General features: G+C 38.1%; 1 long non-coding RNA gene across 1 annotated transcript in view; it reads left to right on the forward strand.

The window, feature by feature from the left end:
- LOC149917083 (uncharacterized) overlaps window positions 1–15,186 on the forward strand; it is a 126,430-nt gene extending 111,244 nt beyond the window's left edge. Inside the window, exon 3 of the long non-coding RNA XR_016468571.1 lies at window positions 14,985–15,186. This is a non-coding gene — a long non-coding RNA (uncharacterized LOC149917083). The remainder of the gene's footprint in view (window positions 1–14,984) is intronic.
- The last annotated feature ends 6,012 nt before the right edge of the window (window positions 15,187–21,198 follow it).

Genomic DNA, 21,198 nt, shown 5'->3' on the forward strand with positions numbered 1-21,198 from the left:
CATAGTAAAGAAAATTTTGGTGAGTTTTTATGAAGGAAGCTTGCATCACATCTCACAGTCAACAGGGACACTTTGCTCATTTTCATGCTTTCATCTACTGTCTTTGAAATGTCCTGTGATGCACATTATTTTTGGATCTTTATGGCATTTGTAAAGGGAAGCATCAGTAGTAGCACTGAGCTTGTGGGAAGAGAAACCAATGTTTTGTTGTTCCTCTGGGATTAGTTAGTAGATGACCATAGCAATAACCCATGTGGTTGATGTTCTCGTATCTGTGTCCTAGCTAGTAATTACAGTCATTCATTGGTCAAACACGTGATAATGATTCCAACAAGACTGTGAATGGACAACTCTGGGTCTTTATTATAGATGACTTTTTAAAAGGATAAAACTAGAATGTTTCTATGGCAAGTAACAGACAATTTCCTTAATATGCAAAGCATTTATTTTTATGCAGGCTGTATGGCTTCTCTGGACAGGAATTCAAAACAGCTGTGTTTTTCTCATTGAATTCTTATGCAGGTTATCGTGAAGCATGCTCACAAACTACAGAACAATATTTAGGGCTCTATTTTTAATCTTGCAATTTATAACTTGCTCCAAACTGCCCAAGTTTAGTACCTCATGGATTTTAAATCAATCATCAACAGAATTTAAATTAAAAAAAAAAAAAAAAAAAGGAATGAAGGAAAGACAGAACTCTCTTGTTCCATGGTGTGGCCAAACCTGCATAATATTCCTCTTGTTAACTGCACACTGGAAAAAACTGCCCTGTCACTTTGCTCAGGTGTGAAAAGAATAGAAGTAGAAAAGTTATTACCAGACTGAAGAAATCAAAGATATTGGAGATGTACAGAAACTACAGTTGTGAGGGTAGAAAGAATATTTTATAGATTCTATTCTGTGTTTCCAGTGCTCCTGCAAAATGCTGGGATAGGGTGAACAACGAGTGGAGCTGATTTGTTGCCAGACTGAGAAACTACTATTACAAAGTAAAACTTTCCTATTTTGAATGAGACATTTTCTGAGATTAAGCATGCTGTTCTGAAAGAAAGAGTCTGAATATGTAATTTAGAAAAGGCTGGTATGAGACAGGCTAGATTTACTAATGCTGAATGTTTGATGGTTGAAATATAGAAAGTATATGGGCCTGGTCCTCAATGCAAAACCATGATAGGGTTGGAGAATTTGTCTTGAAATGTAAATTAAAACCATCTCCTTGTACTAAGGTTGGTGCAACCACAATGCAGAAGGAGAGTTGGAGGGACTTAGCAGTCCCCTTTCTCTTGCAGATCTATCCCTATACCATGGACCAGGATTTCTCAAAGCATTTGTGTCCAGATCTAAACAGCTCCAAATCAGGAGTTATGCTTTCGAACTTTCTCCCTCACTGCAGGGCAGATCTTGTAGGAGAGCAAGGAGCCTATACAACCCTTTGCAAGCCGCTGCACTGTGTCAGCATATGCCTTTTGGCAGAGGGCAGTCCTGTCTTGGTGCAGTACTGTCTGCACAAACCACTTCCAGAGGAGGTCCCTTCATCACTGATGTGGCTCTGTGTCTCAAACGTTTGTTCTTATCCCTTGGCAGATGAATATTAGTTCCTATTGTAGCACCAAGGACTGTAATGTAAAGGTCATAAATCAGCATTTCATCATGCTTACTTGCCATCCTTTACCTCATAAAAACTCCATTTCTTTATAATGTTTCCCTTTATTTTAGTGGCACTCTTCCCTTCAATAGACACACGTTTTACCATCACAATATTGTATCTTATTCCCTGAAGCATTCATAGAGTATGTGTCACAGGTTTAATGGATCAGGAACACAATTATTCTTATCATATTAAAACTTTGATGGATGACACTTGGACATTTTACTTTTTTATTCCTGTTTTTTTTTTTTGTTTTTTTTTTTTGTTTGTTTTTTTTAACAATGAACTGCAATACAGAAAATATTTTAAAGCGCCACCAGACCAGAATTCTTCTGTCAGCCTCATCTCAGAATGTCAAAATTCTCTGACATTTTGCTTTAATTTCTTGCTGTGTGAAAATTGCCTAGGCATGAAGCACTGATCTCCTAGCAGAAAGGGTGAATTCCCTGCTGGGATTTGTATTTTGGGGGAGTGTTAATCTAATGTACCGTATAATCAAACAATTTGTTTCCATGTGAATGTAGAACTTTCTTGGACAGTAGTACAAGATTCCTAATGTGTTTTGTGCTAATATGGGATCAAACTAGCTGACACATGATTCTGTGATTCTATGACACTATAATTTCCTTTACTATGAAAGAATACACTGCACCGAAGTGGAAATTTTATTTGTAGTTTTTTCAATGAATATTTCTTTTTAAATTGTGAGTTTAGGCTGGTTAAATTGGTGATATCACGTGATAATGAGTAAAATTCTTCAGTTAATAAAAGAAAATGTGTTAAGAGAAGTAAAGCAAATGACATGTGCAAACAATGTAATCAAAAATTTGCAAACACATAAGTACATCTTATTTTTTTTAAGATTATATCCGATGTTGAAATTTTCCAGGCTTGTTGTTCAAAAGACTGGTAAGAAATGGGTTAAAGACAACTCCCAGAATATAGGACAAAAGCCTATATATCTAGAGTAGATTGTATAGTTATCATTTCAAGGACATTTTTATGTCTGTCTGTTTGCTTGCTCTACTGCATATCATCAATAATAATCGGTGATTTAAATATACAGAAGCTTTTTTTGACTTCTTACAGTTAAAATCAATTATTTTCTGAATTTTCTTTGGGAGATCAATGGATGGTGTAAGCCTACCAGTGTAGCTGCAGTCATGACATATTCCTTAACAAATGAAGTTAATAAGTATGCACTGATACATCAAGATTTTCCCTAAGGAGGCAGCCCCATGCTGTTTCCTGCTTTCTGTATGTATTGCCTGCATGATTGAATGTTGCATTACTCCTTAGATTTGCAGGGATCAATTCAAGTATGTATGATAAATACCACAGATAATGCATGGGCATGGACAATATTTTACTACCTGAAGGATATCTACCAGCTAGTGAAGGGCCCGGGAATTTAAATAAAAAGCCAAACCCAGAGGAAACTTTCAAAATAATTTAAGAGCATTACATACATTCATCCATGTACTCAGAAGACATTTATTTTTCCCACATGCCTCCTGATATAGTTCAGAGACACAGTTCATTCTGGCTAACTAGGTGAATCCATCTCAAAGGAGGTGGATATTGTTTATGAGTAAAAACTCCTTATGCATGCCGGCCTTCTCCTCTGTAAAAGCCATTGGCAGCTTCCAGAAGCTTGTGGTGCTCAAGAGGAATGGGAGCAGGGTAGGGTATCTATCTTCTCGTTACAAATGAGAAATTTGAAGACAAAGAAGAAACCCAGTACTGAGATCATATGCAAATGAATCTGACAGATTTCACTGCTTTAAGTTTTAACAGGCAGACAGAAACCTTTGACTTCTGTTTCTCTGGGAGCAATGACTACGAATGTGGCATATCATATTATACAAAGCAAGCAGCTTCAATTCTCCTTTAGTTGATGGCTCAATGTAGTGAAGTTTCTTAATAAGCTTTAAAGGAAAGGAATGATGAGAATAGAAGAAAAGATTCTGTTATCGTACCCCTCACCATCTCAATTTGATTTTTTTTATAGTCTTTTCAACCCGGTGTCCCCATTTGCCTATCTAGAGATGAACCCAATTCCTGTAAAAAGTGTACCCTTGCCAGTCAACAGCTCATGGCGAGAAAAAACTATTGTATTTTCATGTCTCATCAGTTTTGTACGTGTAAGCATCTGGGCTTCTTCATTGTTCAGTTTGGGGGAGATCTTTTAACAGTCCTCTTTATTTTTCCTTTTGATTTAGCTACAAATTTCAGACCAGGATTCATTTATTCTCTCATCTAATTGAGAAACACTTGCTGCAGTTCCCTTCTAAATGATCTTCAAAGGTATAAATTTTATTCTTGAGACCCATTTATGGCACAGCACTCCACAAACAAATATATATGCATATATGCGAGTGTATGTATATATATATGAGAAAGGAATATCCCCACTTGGAGTTAGTTGTTTGGAGTATGCCCATTCATAACAGTGAGCAAAAGATTCTGGCTGGATGGCTCAAGTAAATTACCTATCACTTACTGCATAAAATCTTGGGGAGTAATTCTTCCATACAATCCAATAAGATGTTCACATCTATCACCTATCATTTTCCATTCCTTTACTGCAGATTTCATTTGTAACTAACTTTGTTTCACTACTTGAGCAGCTCTTCCTTCAGATAGCAGTAACTGGAACAGTAGTGTAACACACTACTGGAAACCTCATCAATATGTCTAGCTACAAAGTAGGGTCCAGAAATCTCTCCTACTGGAACTGAAAGCAAAAAATAAGTGTCTTGAAATTCTTACCAGTACATGATCTCATGTTGCAGCTTATAAGTGAGTGTTTTTCCCTCTGAACAGCCTGTTGACAGGAGAATGAGGCTTCTGTTGAAAGATAGATGAGTATACAACTGCGATGGCTTACACTTTAGCAGGCACACTGTGGAGGTGTGTCAGAGCAAAAAGCATTACACTACTGCCTCTTCAGCTCAAAAGAAGCTTCTACAGCTACATCCTACAAGAGACATTTTTGCAAGCCTTGTTAACACAGTAGACCTGGAAAACATCTCTGCAGGCAGTGCCATCAGAGATGAATGAAGCTAAAAATCTTGACTTCACTCTGAGTACTCCTCATCCAAAAGAGGAAACGCAAACTCTGACACATCTATCTTTAGCACATCACAGATCCACCCAGATGGCACTGGTTTGCCAGCTGGCCTTAGATCTGGGAAGCATTCTTCTGCTCTGCTGCCTTTCCACAATCGTAGTGTATGGGGAACAAAGTGATGCTCTAGAATTTACTCTACACATCAATCCGCACATCCACATAAACTCACTCATCAAATATTCTGAAAGAAAGAAGCGACTTAAAATAGCTGCTGCAGGTGTCTGAAAAAACTCACATGTCTAAGTTATTGATATGGGACTGTAGACCTTTATGTAAAATAGACATGCATACATTTTTAAGGTTTATTCTAACTGCTAAATATTAATGATTTTTTTTTATTATTATTTTTTTAAGTAAAAAGGCTTCTTTATCAATTTAGCTCTAGTAGCTCTGGGTGCAAGAAGTATGAAATTAACAGTTTCATAATCCCCAAACTCAACCCTTAGAATAAGAGAAGAGGCCCAAACTATTTTTCCAGCCATAACAGAAATGCATGCTGCCAGAGCACCAAATGAAAAGGGCATGGAGTCATTTACAGAGTATTTAAGTGGTCTGCTTGCACAGATGGAAAATAATGCATGCTACAAACATCAGACATTTCCAAAGGAGAATGAGGCCTAACGTCTTCCTGTCTATCCTAGTGTTGTGGCACTTTTAATACCCTCTAGCTATAAAATTGGTCTGGATCCATTCAGAGAAAGAACGATCAGATTCTTTATGAGTTTAGCAATCGACAGGAACCCATAGCTCTAATGAACTCCAAGATGATATTATTCCTCAAAAGGTCCTCTAAAGTTTGTAGCAATGGCCCTAGAATATTCTAGCCAAGATTTTTTTTCTAACACAATTAACAGTGTTATCCATTTGTCCCTGGAATGTTTTCCTGCATTGTACTGTCTCCTCATCTTGTGGGATTTTTTTTACTGCAGTGTCTAGTTAATTAGCACTTGGTCTATCTTTCTGATACTTTGATTCCAGTCTTATTACTTTATGCAAATCTGCATCTTGCTGAATCTGCTGCGGTTTAGGCCACATGCTGAAATAATCAAAATCCCTCTGCATCCCATTGTTGTCCTCTCTCCTTCTGTTTTTTATTAATTTCTGTGCATGTGCTCGTGTATGTGCATGTGTGCTTCCTATTTTAGAGGCAACTGAAACTTTAATTTCAGTTCTCATACAAACGGTAACACTGCCATTCTGAGTAGATGACATGAAATGACCAGTTTTATTTCCTAGGCATTTCTGCCTGAATCTCCTATTTTGCAGTATATTTATCAGTCTAGTACTGAGTACCTTTTCCCTTCATTGGTGCCATTTTTCTTCAGGACAGAAATATATGAAATGGACTGTAGACTTTATCTTGAGAACTGAAGTAAAAAAGTTATTATTTCAGGACCTGAGAATTAAATATTAAGCTGAATGATAAACCTTAATCTTGGAGCTTGAAATTTGGGCTGAAATAAACAATGCAGGGAACACAGACACATGCTGTCACTCTCTCATCTGAATACAGTAAGAATGAGAAGAAATAATAAATAATAATATGATTTACAGTAAGATCTCCAGTGTGCTGGGAATGTTCAAAGTACCTGAAGGAATTTATTTCTATTGTTCAAGGTTATTTTTGGTGAAAAATCACACAAAGAATCTTAGAAAGAATAGTAATTGAAACAAGAAAATACAGGGGAATTTTTAGAAAAACAAGCTGCAAGACTAATTGCAGACAATGAGACAAAGTAACCTGCAAAGGCAGCGAGGTATGTGCTCTTCACCTTCTTTATTCAAGCAGCATAAGGGCAACAGAGGAAGCAGCCATATTACCTGCAATGGAAGCTGTTCACAGCAAGAGAAGCCAAGATCCAACACCACCAGCAAGTCTACTCGAGTCCCCTCCTGTTCCTCTTCTGTTCCCTGGGGTCTCTTTGATACAGGGGCAAGTCATCCCCTTTTCCTTCTTACCTACATCTGCTCTGGGTAGGCCTGCTTGAGCAGGGGTTGGAGCAAGTGGACCCTGAGGTCTCTGCCAACCTCATGCATTCCTGTGAAAACAGATTCTTGGCAGTCTAGTGAACAGTAAGAAATTCCAGCCAGAAAGGGTCATGCTGGAAGCTCTTTTCAGGTGAAAAGAATGTCATAGTCAATGTGATTCACTTGTGTGTAGTCAGGAAAAATGTTTGGCAACTTGTTTTCCATATGTGAAACAAGGGCAAGAATGACTTTTGTCTTTTTTTTACTGTACTTGTCATGCAACAAACTGTTAGTCTCTCTAGACCCTCATAATATTGAAGTAGTATTCTCCCTTTGAGCTGCCATAAGAGAAACAACATTTTGAAAGTAAAGATTAAACAGCTTTCATTTTCTTACTTGTCTTACTAGAACCTCTATAAACAGAATGGATCACAGTGCTAATTTCAGTAAGACACTTGACTTGCTGAGATTAAAGAGGAAGTATTGCTGTGAGAGATTTTTCACTCATCTCTCCTTTCTAGAAAAGCTGGAGGGCACACTTAAGTGGATAAAATGGAGTGAAATGACACAAAACATGCTACATGTTTGAGATTTGCAGTGATCTGTGATGATAAAAGCAACAAGTTCAGTGGCAGTCAGACAAAAAATGATGATTTTGTAATTCTCTGAACTGATATGACAGGTTATCCAACTCCGCAGCAGATAATTCAGCTATTTCAAAGTAAAATGTATCTTATGCTATCTCAGCACAGGAAATCTGAAATTTGAATCCAAACAAGAACTCATAAGGCCACTCTGAGTTGGTCATGAGTAAACGAGGGTGAGATTTGATAGGAAGCATGTGCTGTTTGTAAGATTTGGTTTGAGAAGCACAAGTTTGGTTTCTATCGGTAATATCTGTCCAGGAAATCATAGAATCACCGAGATTGGAGAAGGCCTCCAGGATCATCTAGTCCATCTGTCCTCCTATTACCAATATTTCCTCACTAAACCGTGTCCTTTAGTAAAACATCTAAATATTTCTTGAATATAATCCTAAAGACTTAAAAATAACTTTAGAAGAGTTCTTATTTATGATCTCCACAACAGATTTACTATGGGCTATAATAAAAGCTTCAGAGGTAACAAAAACAGAGCAGTTTCCTAATAGGCTGTAGGCAGGTGACACGTTACACTGGAGATTTTATCTGCTTTTACTAACCTTTATTATTGTCATAATGCACATACCCAGTGAAGCAAATTTTCAAGGAGTACAGTGGTTGCTTTTCATATTGTCTTTCACACAGAGGGAGGTCATTTTAAATCTTCTACATCTTTCAGACTGATATAAAGAAGAATTCATGTCCAGATACCTTTGTACCTTAGATGTCATATGGGATGAATGTGGCATTCATTATTGGCTGCCTACCATGTTTTTGGGGCATGTGCTTGACCTTTACTTATGACCACTAAATCACCAAGCAGAATATTTTTCGTGAACTGTCATTTTTCTTATTTCAAACCTATTTCAAAGAGAAGAACAAGTATCCAGAAAAAAATAATCAATTTAATTACTGTTATTTTCCTGACTTTTTTTTTTCTCATTGGGTGCCCTTTCACATGGGATTTGATCTCTCCTCTCTATGATTGCATAAAGCACAGTTACATTCCAGATGTGTTAGGAATAACAATTACTTGTATGGAATTCAAAATCTCAGGAATCATTTGCATCTGTCCTGAGAAGTTACTGAGAATCATTAGGCATCAGCAAGCATAGGATAGAGCCATGGAAAATGTTTAATTCTCTTTCCATAGTTAAAGGCATGGTTTTATACAGCAAAAGCAAATCTGATACTTAACTGTGGTGAATACCTATGACTCCTTTAGAAGCGACTTTCAAGGATAAGAATCAGAGTACAATTTCAGGCTTTGTCACCCTGTTGTTTTCAGTGGTGTTCTGCAGCACTGAACTTGAAAGAGATGTAATTGCTGACAGTACAACTAACAGTATGCATTTGCTGCCATGGTCTGGGCAAAATTCCTGTAGTGATGGACAGTTTCTCATCATGGGAGATGAGGGCAAAAGAGAAGAGACAAATGAACTTTTGGCCAACTTACATGTTGACTGAAACTAGGATTCTGACAGAAGCAGTTAATTAGGGAATCATTTATGCACTGATTATCAGCAGTGACTGCCTAAAAACACAACACAGCACTTGTACTGAAGCAAGCAGAATGCAACTTTATAGTATGCTTGTGTTGTCAATTACCTGCCTAATAGGCTTATAATTGAAACCACTATTACCATGTAGTTTCCATAATAAGCAATAAACACTGTAAAATAATTCATGAAACCCCTCCAAGTCTATGGAGAGCATGCATAAATCACATAATCAACAACAGCTTACTTTGTGAATCCCAAAAATTGATTAAAAATAATGACAGTTCCCCAAGGAACTCTTCATAGAAACATCTCTAAAATTCAGGAATATTTAGATGAGATTCTGGATTTTGAAATGATGGCATTAATTCAGAAGTTTTAAGGTCTAATCTCAAGCCTATGAATTCAGAGACAAGATAAAAGAACTAAGAGGTTAGGATGTAGAGCTGTCAAGGTCTGCTGCTGACTAGAGAACTTCAGTTTTAGCATTATCCTCACAAATTTATCTACTGACTATAACTAACACAAAAAATTCCTTGAGGGAAATTGTTTCCTATGTGCTTTAGGCTTCTTTGATTAACATATCCTTTTTGAGGTTTCCAACATAAGATTTCCTTTAAGGTACATAGATCTATAACAGATTGCCTCAATTGAAAGAGGCAAACCTGAAATGAAGTAGTATTCTGGAGTAGTATTTGAGAGCTGCAGCCTTATCATTTCATCTCTATGACTATCCTACCTGTGGTCACTTCTAACCCTCTCTTCCTTTCCTGCCCTTCTCTGCTCCAACAGTGACCTTCAAAGGCAATTTTTCTCCTGTTAATTGGGAAATGGGCTGCAGATTTTCCTCCTGGTAGAAACTTTTCCTTCCATGTAGATAAGAATTACTTTCACTTATGAACCATTAGGTAGAGCGAGCATTTAATGTCACTAAGAACATGCATAGATAATACCTTCTGGGGGCAGAGGAAAGGAAACATTCTTATCCCCTAGACAAATGTTAACAAGAAATGCTAACTTTTCTTGGTTTATATGAATGATTTAACTAGCCACTTCCCACACCATACAGGAACTGACTTAGCTGCAAGATAAAGTTGAGCCATTTTTCTCATGAAAAACCCAATGAGTTAGTTCCTGACTACTTGAAAGTAATCCTGATGAAACAGCATGACCTCTTTTACTTTCTGCACTCTATTTTAATACTTTCATTTAAGTGAGATTTGACTTATATATTCAATCTTTCTCAAAAATGTGAGATTTCCCCATCACCACCCTTGCTACCCATCCCAGTCCTTATGATTAAACAGAATGCCTTATTCTGCCTCGGTATAATTTGTATAATAAATTAGACATTTCACTATAGATTCCTAAATGATAGCTGAGACAGTTAGCAAGTTCTACTTCTTATTGCACAACTAATTCTTAACCTCAGATAACTCCTGGGTGTGTATGTTAGGCTTTGATTTTTCCTGTTTCTTTTAATCAAATGTTCTATATAATTTTCCTCCCGATAAAATCACAACAGTTTTATTTCTTTTCTGTCCGGTACGATGTAAGTCAGTGTCCCACCAGTGACCACATCCCTGTATCAAGGATATTCACGTTATTCATTTACAACTCAGTTAGATCCAATCGAAGTCTCAATATTGGTTTCTTTTGTCGGCCCATAGACAACATGGCCATGTGCAGACCTCTTGGATGAGCTCTCCACGGAGGTGTGATAATCAGGTTGTTGTCCTTGGCTTCCAATGCCTGCCATTGGTTTCTCAAGTATTTTGTCTTCAGGGACTTAATCAACAGCAAAGAAAATTAAGACAGAAAAAGATCGTAACGGAGCTAGTTGTTCTTAAAGAAGCAGAGTGCTCTTTGATAATTGACAATGTCCTTTTCCACTTCTCTCTGCAGGATGTGATTTACTGTGTTCACAACAGATCTCATATGAATTGTGCGCCAGAAGTTCTCAGCTCTTAAAACACAAATTCTTTCCATTTTATGCAAGGTGCTTGAAAACTTCTGTTGCTAAACCCATTGTCAGCTCTGTCAGCTTACAGCTCCTATTACCCATCTCTTTATATGCAAAAATGGTGCTCTTCCCCAGCTGTATAACAGAAGCCAGGAGAGAATCCCCCTGGGATTAGGGCAGCAGCCTGCTGTCTTCCTGGTGAAGTTTTTGGGGGGCAAATTGCTTTCAAAAGGGCAAGATACATCCTAAGCGAGCAGTGCATACATTCTCTGAGCATCATGAAAAGCAAATGTTCTGCATAATCTGATACAAACATATCACAGTGTCACAGAATGTTTGCTTAAATTCTTGATATTTCAAGGCTTTTCACAGTACATATTTGCACGACCAAAGACTATCTGGACCCTGATCTTGGCTGGGTTTCACACTGTTGGTTTAATTTCATTATTAATCTTGTTTGTCGTAGGCCTTTATTTGACTATTGTCTGCTAAGTTCTGACGAGAAAGTGAAAAGTTGAAATAAGCTCACCCTTTGGCTTAGCCCCTTTGTGGTGCTTGCTTCTACGACCTGTGCTAAGCAAGGGTGTGGGCTCTATTGTCCTGAGAAGTCCAAGCTGTGCAGCTGAACAGAGATTGCTATCTCTGGCAAAGGATCCAGAGCTTCATTGTTCAGTGGGTAGAAATTTTACGTGCTGAGAAGCAGTAATTTGCTTTTATGGCCTGGTTGTCAGAAAACTTAGTTTCAGTAAGGTTTATTCTTAGAGAAAAGATGAAGGAGAAGGTAAGAGGTAGATGCAGACCTGCAGAGATCTGACCTCCCTTAGATGACAGCTTTGCATCCGTATTCCTACAGCAGTGAGTGCTTTGCTCCCAGTCATGCTGCTCTTCATCCTGTGCTGCCCAGAGGAGCACAGCTGCCTTATTTAGCTCATTTAAACTTTTCCCAGTAAATCAGCTGCTGTTGCTCTTCTTTCTGAATGTTCATCTGTCGATATCTCTCTGCCCCGGGATGTAATATTCCAGGTGCAGTCACAGCCAAAGCTGTTCAAAGGAAAATTATTGGCTTTTTTTTTTTTGCTCTGTAATGTAATCTCCCTCTGACTGTAGCCTAAGATTACATTGCCCTTCCTTTTGGTGCTGTATTACATTGCAAATTTGTCTGTGATTTCTCTATTGCTAGCCCTCAGTCTCCTTCAGCAGCACAGTTTCATTCCATGGAACATAGCATTAATTTGTTGGTGTTTATAGACCAGTGAAGGCTATTGTGCGAGAAGCTGGAACTGGCCGTGTGGAGACAACATAATATCGATGGCAGGCAGACAGAGAGAAAATTGACAATTCAAAAATTGAAGGGAATGGATGAACAAGAGACAGAGTTTCTTTTCTGTGGTGCAGCAAAAAGGATTTTAAAAACTGCTCATGGCTTAATGGCAGTGATCTTATGCGACACAAGAGCAAAATCTAAAACACAATAAATTACTCATTTTGAACATTACCAGTGTATTTTGTTTAAAGTGAAAGTCTAGAGATTTTTACTTTTTCTGACTTGCTGTCTTTTGTTCTAGTATAGTAACTTAAAAATTGATTTTAAGGACAAATATATTTTAACATTAAAAAACTTTTGTTTTCATTCATCTACAAAAATGGCACTGCAAAGATATTATTTGTATAAATGTTTTTTATACTTATTTCAAAATTTCCCATATTTGTTTAGCTTGACAGCATTAACAAAAGCTGATATAAATAGCCAGGTTATATACCAGATTTCTTCAGAGTCAGTTTTGGAAGAAAACTCGTCCACTGAAAATACATAATACACAGTCAGAGGATAGAGTTGAACACTGGAACATGAGATGAACAAGAGAGAGAATCAAAGAAAAGAAACAGTGTGTACAGAGAAAAAAAGAGATGGAAAAAGGTCAGGAGAAAAGGAAGAATTTGTAGTTTCAGGAAAAGAGAACGAGGGGTAATATGTGAGAAAATGGAAATCAAACAAAAATCATTGATCATCAATTTCCACACAGTTTTTGAGAAGAACAGAGATTTTTAAGTGTTCAGATGTCAAGCATTTCCACTACAAGAAAAAAAAAAAAGGAAAAGTTTAGTCAGAGGGAGCTGCATGTCAGACTGATGTTTCTTCACAGAAGATACAAGGTCGAGAGTTGACCAGACTCCCCAGTCAGACTTGTATTCTTTTGTTTCATGGTCTGTCCCTCACATGCACCTGGAGAAACTGCTGGTGAGCTGGGGTGGTTCATTTAGAGTAATGCAGAGTTGCATTACAGGTCATCGAAGAAAGGATAAATTACACAGAAAATCCTCTTCCTTCCCAATGAATTCTGCAACCTGCTGACAGTAATCCTCAGGCTACTGGTGTGAATACCTGGGCCATGCACCAACAGTGTCAAAAGACAGTGGCTCAGATAATCATGCAAAGAACATCTAGCAAATAGATTCAGGTTCCCTGAAGTATCAATTCCCCTGAGCTCTGATCTGTTTTTGATCCTGTCAGGAACAACATCCACCCTTCTTCAGGGTTTTGCAGCAGAATAGACAAGCAATTCTTCTTCATTCCTTAAAGACAAGCTCTGTTAACCAATACACAGGCATTGCTCATTTTAGTTGTGGATCTTGGTGTGCACAGGAAGACAAGACAATCATATCAGCTCTTCAGCTCTAGGCTGCAATGTGAACCTGGTTTGGCTTAACTAACTTGGCAATCCTTACACAGAACCGAAGCTCCTTCCCTGAGCAGTAGGTCAAAAACAAAAAGATATTTCAAGGTCCAGGATATTTTCCACATCATCTTTTTTAATCCTTATGCCAATTATGTTGAAACTGCTGTTTTCCAGGAACATTGCTTTCAAAATATTTATCATGTGCTTTGCATTGCAGGAAGAAGTAATGTGGCAAGTGACCACTGACCTCTCTAATGCCACCCAGCTGGCAATAGAAATAAGCAGTAGCTGTTCTGAGTTTCTTTCTTTGGCCTTTTCCTTTCCATATTAAAACTCAATTGCAGTAATTGCCAGATCCTTTTTATTTCCAAAAGAAAGCTGACTCCTAGAATTACCCTTCCGTATTACTCTAAGTAATATCAGAGTCATCAGGATGCCAGAAAGGTCCACCATACCCCCATTTGAACTAGAGCAAACATTAATATGGTGTAAGGTGCTGGGTTCTTTCTTTTTTGACTGTGAGAAGATTAAACCCTGATACTTTCAGAAGAGCTAAGAGCTAATAATTGATAACCCCAGAATCACTGCCTTGCTGGATGCCAGCAAATGCCATCAGACCGCCAATTACCTCATCAGGACCTACTATTCAAACACTGCAGACTCAAGCTCATGATTCCAGCATGAAAAGCTGCAGCTGCAAATTTCTGTAGGATCACCTTTTATTAACCTCCCACGGAGAACATGCTCTTACATGGCAGAATCTCTCCCCTCTGTCACTGAACTCCACTCTACTTTCTGTAGCGTCGTACTGACCATGAAGAATACTTTCCTTGTATTTTTACTTTCCTTTAGCTGACTCTATGCCTGAAACAAGTCTTCCTTCTGTCTCTTCTGTGGATGCGCTGCCAAGAAGTACTTTTGCCAACAGATATCAAATCAGATGATCTGAAGCTTTTGATTAAAACAAACTTAGAATCAGTAGCCTTAATAACTAAATGGTTATTTTAGTGGTTATTATGCTATTACAGTGAGACATCTCATCATAGAGGCAGATTGCATGAATCAAATTGTATGTTGTAGAGACTGGCAGTGATAACTTTGTCTGCATTTGTTACACAAACTTCATCTTTCTGAGTTGTTGTGTGAAATGTGGAGTGAGAGAACACCTCCGCTGTGGCTGAGGCACTCTGAGTGAAGACTTTCTGTCTAACTTCTTTACTACCAGCAGTTCTCTCCTCAGTGACTATAAATACTGACTCACAGAAAAATAAAAATGGAAATTAAAAAGGCTACAAAGCATCAAATTATTTTATTGTATGACTGAAAATTTAGGAAAGGAACGAGTCTAGGTGCCCAAGATCTTAGACACACCCCAAAAAAGCAGTTTAGCTTCAGTTCTCATCAACTTCAATTGAATTCCCAGTTGAAACTTCTTTGCTTATGTCTTGCAGGTTACAGTAAGGACATGAACCTTGCCTCAGGCTATGGCATTCAGCTCACTCAGACTCCTGGATATGAAAGCCCATCAGGGCCTGTTTGCAAGGCAATCTGAAGTGTGGCCGTTTTGCTGTTGCACAAAGGAGAAATGGGCATTCCCATAATTCACTTTGGCAAGAAGCCAGACAGAGATCTATGAGACTTTATAAAAATGGATCCCACCAGGTAAATAATTTAGGTTTCAACAAATGATTCTGTTCTGATAACAACTTCCCAACCTGATCAGTCTTGCAGTATTTCACACACACACAGCCTTCTGAAGTCTTTTTAAAGCTGTGCATCTGCCGGACTGACTTTCAGCTCTCCAAAGTGCACTGTTTCAAAAAGATCCAGCTACCAAATGACGTACTCTGGAACAGATCCCCAGTCTGCAGCGGTAAGTTTGATTGTCTTTCCCCTACTCTGACATTTATCAGACTGTAGCATCAATATATTAATATCCATCAGTGTGTATAACGTATTTTAGTTAGGGCTGACAAAGCTTTAAAAATATTAGGAAATTCTTACAAACTTCTGAGATTGTGCGATAGCTTTTTGGTATCATAGGAAGCCTTAATACAATGCGATTGTATAATTTCAGTGGGACATGAATATAGTCTAGAGAAGTCAACTAAAATAGAACTAGAAAAAAGTACTAAAAGTTCTCCTGAGTGTTCTTTCCTTCCACGTTTTCTAATATTTTTGGAAAATGTTAAAGCTCTTGTTGAATTCTGGATCAAATACAGCATGAGCTGTACCTTTCTTTCCAAGCATTTCAGTTCTCTTTGTTAAATAATGGATCTGAGGAAACCAAACCTCTCTCATGTGAAGATGTTGAAATTAGATGTAGTCCCTTATGGTTCATGTTCAGGCAAACCTTAATGGCAGTATAAAGTTAATACTGAAATTAACTTAGAGAAGAATATTTTAATCTATATATTTATGACTGGGCTGATTTCCTTTGCAGCTAGAGGAAAGAAAGTGGTGCTTTTCTTCCATTTTGGGTCTTTATATTCAATCCATAATATGCAGTGTTGCAAGATGGATATTTATAATTACTCTGATTTCATTAGCTAAAAAGCCAGAATTAGATAGTAAAAATTAGATTTTAATGAACAGTTTCAACATGAGGAAGTTATGAATTGGTGTCTTGAGGATATCATCACAACTTAGAAATGAGGCAAATTAGACAAGTCCAAAAGGAAAAAAAATGGCAAGGTTGAGAGGAGATTAAAATAACTTCAAACAAAACAGAGGGAAAGAAGTGGAGAATAACATGAAATTAGCTTTTAAATCAGGGAATCGGGGAGTCCACCTGCACTGAAACAAGCAGCCCTACAGACTGGATATACAGCTGACTCCCACAAGGCCCATCTCCTGGCTTTGCACTTCTGGCCTGTAAAAGTGATGATTCCCAGCCATGGCTTAGTGAGAAGGCAGAGATGTTCTACCAACAAAGATCTGAAATTAATCAATGTTTTGATGACGGGGGATGGAAAGCAGCTGTTCACAGCACAGCAAATAAAAAATAAATACATAAATCTCTTTACTGCGTACTCTGCAGACTGTAACATGGAATACAATACTGTGGTGGACATCTGGATAGGGCAGCTCTTGGCTGAAATGTTTATGAATGCAATGGATGCTGCTGAGAAAGAAAGAGAAAGGAATCAGTGGAACCAAGAGGAGATCTGACTTCTTAAAAGGTCAAACACTTGGAAACAAATTTGAGGTGTCCTGAATCCTAATGCAATATCATTCTCATTAAACTGTGTCATGGCCTAAAGCAAATGCTCAGTATAACTGCGTTTTTACTGCAGCCATTTTAAAATGATGGCTCTTGTGGCATCCACATGTCTCATTTGTTATATACAGCCATGCAAGCCTCACAGATGACTGTTAATGTTACCCTCTCTCCCCCTCAACTATTAAATAAACTCAGAAATTACAATGACATTAAAAACACTTTGAGCAATTTTATGTGATCATTAAATCAGAATATTCCACTCTGGAGGCTTCTGCTATTCAGCAGCCTTGAAATTACTTAGATCAATTAAGTGCATTATATTTTATATGGAATATAGGAATGCATTTTTTTGCTACTGTGGGGAAGTATAAATAATGAAAGAAGGTGAATCTCCGACAGTCTCTCTGTAGTCCTGTACTGCATTTCTCACTTCTGAATGTTTTCACTTGGTTAGCCTTCCTTTTTCATTTCATTTGATAAAGAGTCATATTTCAATATAATCTGAACATTTTAGCAATAAGAAAGCTTATAAATTTCCCTTAATCTGTCATCTCCTTGTTCATAGATAATAGACAAAAAAGCATGCATAAAACAGGATCTTTTCACAAACTCATAGTATTTAACTAAACCAAACGTTGAAATCAGAAGCCTACTTACTGTGTATTCTGAAGAAGAATTTCCAGAGGATTCTTCATTGTACTGTGGATCTGAGGTACCATCTCCAATGATAGCCTATATCCATTGACAGAATCTGTGTCCCCTTCATGGGATGGGTCTCTTCTTGCACTGTTGGTGTCAGAATACTGAAAATTTGATTATTATGGGAGCTGGAAAAAGCTAAAGAGCAGTGGATGTGTCAGGCAGAGGTCAGAGCGATTTGCTGATGCAGGTCACTGGTAGACTCAGGACCATAACCCAGATTTTTAATGGACAGCTTCTAAAGGGCAATGATCCTTTGGAGGGAATGACATGTGAAAACTTCATCATGAAGTAAAGACTATGTTAAATAATTCCCAAGATCAAGAGTGTCTTAGGCAGCTCATCTGCATGAATCAGCTAATGGTGGTGACTATGTTGAAAAATGTTTTGTAGCAGAGAATTTGCTCTATCAGATAGTGTTATTGTGTTCTTTGTTGTTATTTCCATGTGAATAAATAGGAGGCATCTCTTTTGGCGTGACTTATTTTACTCAGAAGAGGAGTAGTTTTCTTTGCAGTTAATCACAAACTTTGTTGGTGGTGATTACCAATTTAGGAGAATGTTTATAGCCTCTAGTGTAGTCTGGGGATCTGACCTTGGAAGCAAGGTCATTAGTCATTAGCCAGTGATTACTGCTCAGGTTGAAGGATTAGCTGGTCAAGTGCAATGCAAGTGTGACTTTGGGGAAAGCACTGCTTTCCATAAAGTGGAAGAGCTAGAAGAGAGTTTTCTAGCTTACAAGAAAGCCAATTGAAAGCCTGTGTAATTAAATTCATTGTGTTCTCTATCCATCCTGCAAAACATAATAGGACTTACTCAGAAAATAGATCTGATAACGTGGTTCCCAGTGCCATGCCAGTTCTCATGCTGTTGTGCAGCCCAGCCACTCAATTATAGTTGTGCAGGATTAATTAGTACAATTATCCATACAGCTAATACTCAGTGTAAATGAGGAGGATTAGCAAGGAGTTATACGGTGAAAAGCAAACACTTTTTTTAAACAGGAAACTTAGGACATATAAATTAAAAACCAAGGGATTTGCATTCAAGTATCAGTGCCTCACTGCAGCAGGTATGGCTGTGCATTGCTTTGGCACTGAAATGTGTTTGCAGAGATAGAGTTGTGCTCTGCTAGGTGCAGCTGAAACTCTTAGGTATTTCAGGAGTCATCAGCTTCTACATTATAAAGATTATAAAGCCCAGGAGGGACTCACTGTGAGCTTCTAAGGGATCATTTGTATAGTGTGGATGTTCCAACCTGCTTGAACTACATAGTTCTAAAAAGATTTTAGGAAATTAAAATATATATATATCTGTGAGCATTTGGTGATAATCTAAAATTGCGTAGCAATGCCATGAAAGTTCTTGTGTTATTCTAATGATTGATAAAATCCTATTAAAAATGTGTACTTTATCAAGCTGTTTAACTCTAGATTCTAATTCCTAGGTATACCTTAACTTTATCAGATCAGGTTTCAGTAGTGAACTTCTCCCCACTGAAATCTCTGTGAACTGGGATGAAACCACCCCATCTCTTCTATAAACAGATGGATTAAACTCTTCAAATATTTCTATTTTGGGAATGTTTGTCAGTACTTCACTCATTCCTCTTTTCAGACCAGTTGTCTGTATCCTTCCTGAACTGCAATCACTAGACCTGGATGTGTTAATCCTGCAGCATTATCAAATGTTGAGAAAGTGTAGCATGTTGTTCTCCACTCAGAATTCTCTTGTTTATATTATAACATACATTTTTACCAGACTCTTTTGTCAGTAGCACCACATTGACTTGATTCAAGAGCATTTGAACTTGTTTTGAATTCTTTGTCTCATTTACAGAGTCTAAAGCTTTGTCTAGCCATCTTTGTTCTCTTCAGTCTATTCTAGGGTGCATCAGTTACACGTAGAGGTTTAAGGTTCAAGGACCTTTGCAGTAGGAACCAGGCTCCTATGCAGGCTTGTCAGGCATGCTGCAACTTTATCTCATTCTGAACCCTTCTGCATTTTTTTCCAAAATGGTTCAGAGCATTTGCAATCAGAATCCCCAGGTACTCACTCTGCCTCCATACCATGGTACCTTTAGCAATTACTTTGTTTAGAGTTACTATATTTTTCTAATAAGAAGTGCTATGGTAGCTTTCATGTTGTTTTCCATTTTTATTTGGTTAATACACTTTGTGTGTGTGTGTGCGTGTCTGTGTAATGTTCTGTTAATGTGGCATTTATTCTCCTTTCCTTCCAACCCCTCCTTAAGGATGTCTGCAAATCAGTCTGGTTTTGTGTTTAATGCAAGTTATCAATCATCTTTCCAGGAGAAAATGGTTTCATATTAAGGGGAAGGAAACATTCTAATTTATTCATTCTATTATTGTTCCTTGGAAAAGATCCAGATTTGCAATAAACCAGTGATTGGAAATGCACAAAGTATTTTAATATCCTAATTATTTTGATTTAACTTCCTCTAATAGTTTAAATTGATACTGAATTTATTTAGAAGCCATTACAAAGGGATTCCCTCTTCCCCCTCCCCCAAAGTAGTCCAAAAACACAACCCTAACTTAAGCTTAAGACAAAATATATTGTTCATATTCCAAGCTGCCAATTGTATAACAGAGTTAGCTTTTGTGTGAGACAGCTAGGTGGAAGGAATAGTAGGGGAAAAAAAGAAGCAAACAAAGCTTCTATAAATACATTCCATTATTTTAAAATTCATCTGAATTAAAAAAAGAAATTGCTACAATGGCAATTTTTCTGTCTTCGGGAGATGATAATCAGACGCCTACTGACTTCCTACATTGTTGGCACTAACACAGACTTGACTGTATGAAAAGACCAACTGAAAAATTTCATCTCTCCCTGCCAGCTTTTTCCATGTTATCTCCACTTTTACCGTACTGTTACAGTCACAAACTTTTCACATAATTTTTTTTCAAAGATGAACATAAGCAGTAGGATACATTCTATACTTGGTCACTTTTCTGGTATTGGCTCCAACAGCCAAAGCCCTCTGTGTTTGTCTAATGCCAGCAACAAAAGCAGTGATGGCAACTTAGGCTGCTTTTAAAGCACAGCTTTAAAGCTCAACTGGGGCTGGGGAGTTTCCAGTTCAATTTCCTCTGCATTGGCCCAGAAGAGAAAGGCCAAAGTGAGTGTACCTCCTTTGGTAAATGTAAAAGGAGAACTGGCTTCAACGGACGAAGAGAAGGCTGAGGTACTGAATGAGTTCTTTGCCTTGGTCTTCACTGGCAGCTAGGATTCCAGTACTTCTCATGTCCCTGAGCCATGCATCCCTAAACCTCTGGGTGGGGACTGGAGTGGTAAATCCCCCCCTGCTGTGAGGACAAAGCAGGTCCAAGACCGCCTCATGAGACTGAATGTGTACAAGTCTATGGGGCCAGATGGCATGCATCCCAGGGTTCTGAAGGAGCTGGCTGAGGTGGTTGCCGAGCCACTCTCCATCATATTTGAAAAGTTGTGGCTGTCAGGTGAGGTCCCAGATGACTGGAGGAAGGGTCACGTCACTCCCATTTACAAGAAAGGGAGCAAGGAGGACCCCAGGAACTGCAGGCTGATGAGTCTCACTTCTGTGCCTGGGAAGATCATGGAACAGATCATCCTGGATGACATGCTTGATCACATGAGGAAAGGGCGTGTGATCAGTGACAGCCAGCACGGCTTCACCAGGGGAAGGTCATGCTTGACCAATCTGGTGGCCTTCTATCATGGAGTGACGGTATCGGTGG

This window comes from Phasianus colchicus, chromosome 8 (assembly GCF_987193195.1).
Source record: "Phasianus colchicus chromosome 8, bPhaCol1.hap1.1, whole genome shotgun sequence".
Classification (NCBI taxonomy): Eukaryota; Metazoa; Chordata; class Aves; order Galliformes; family Phasianidae; genus Phasianus; species Phasianus colchicus.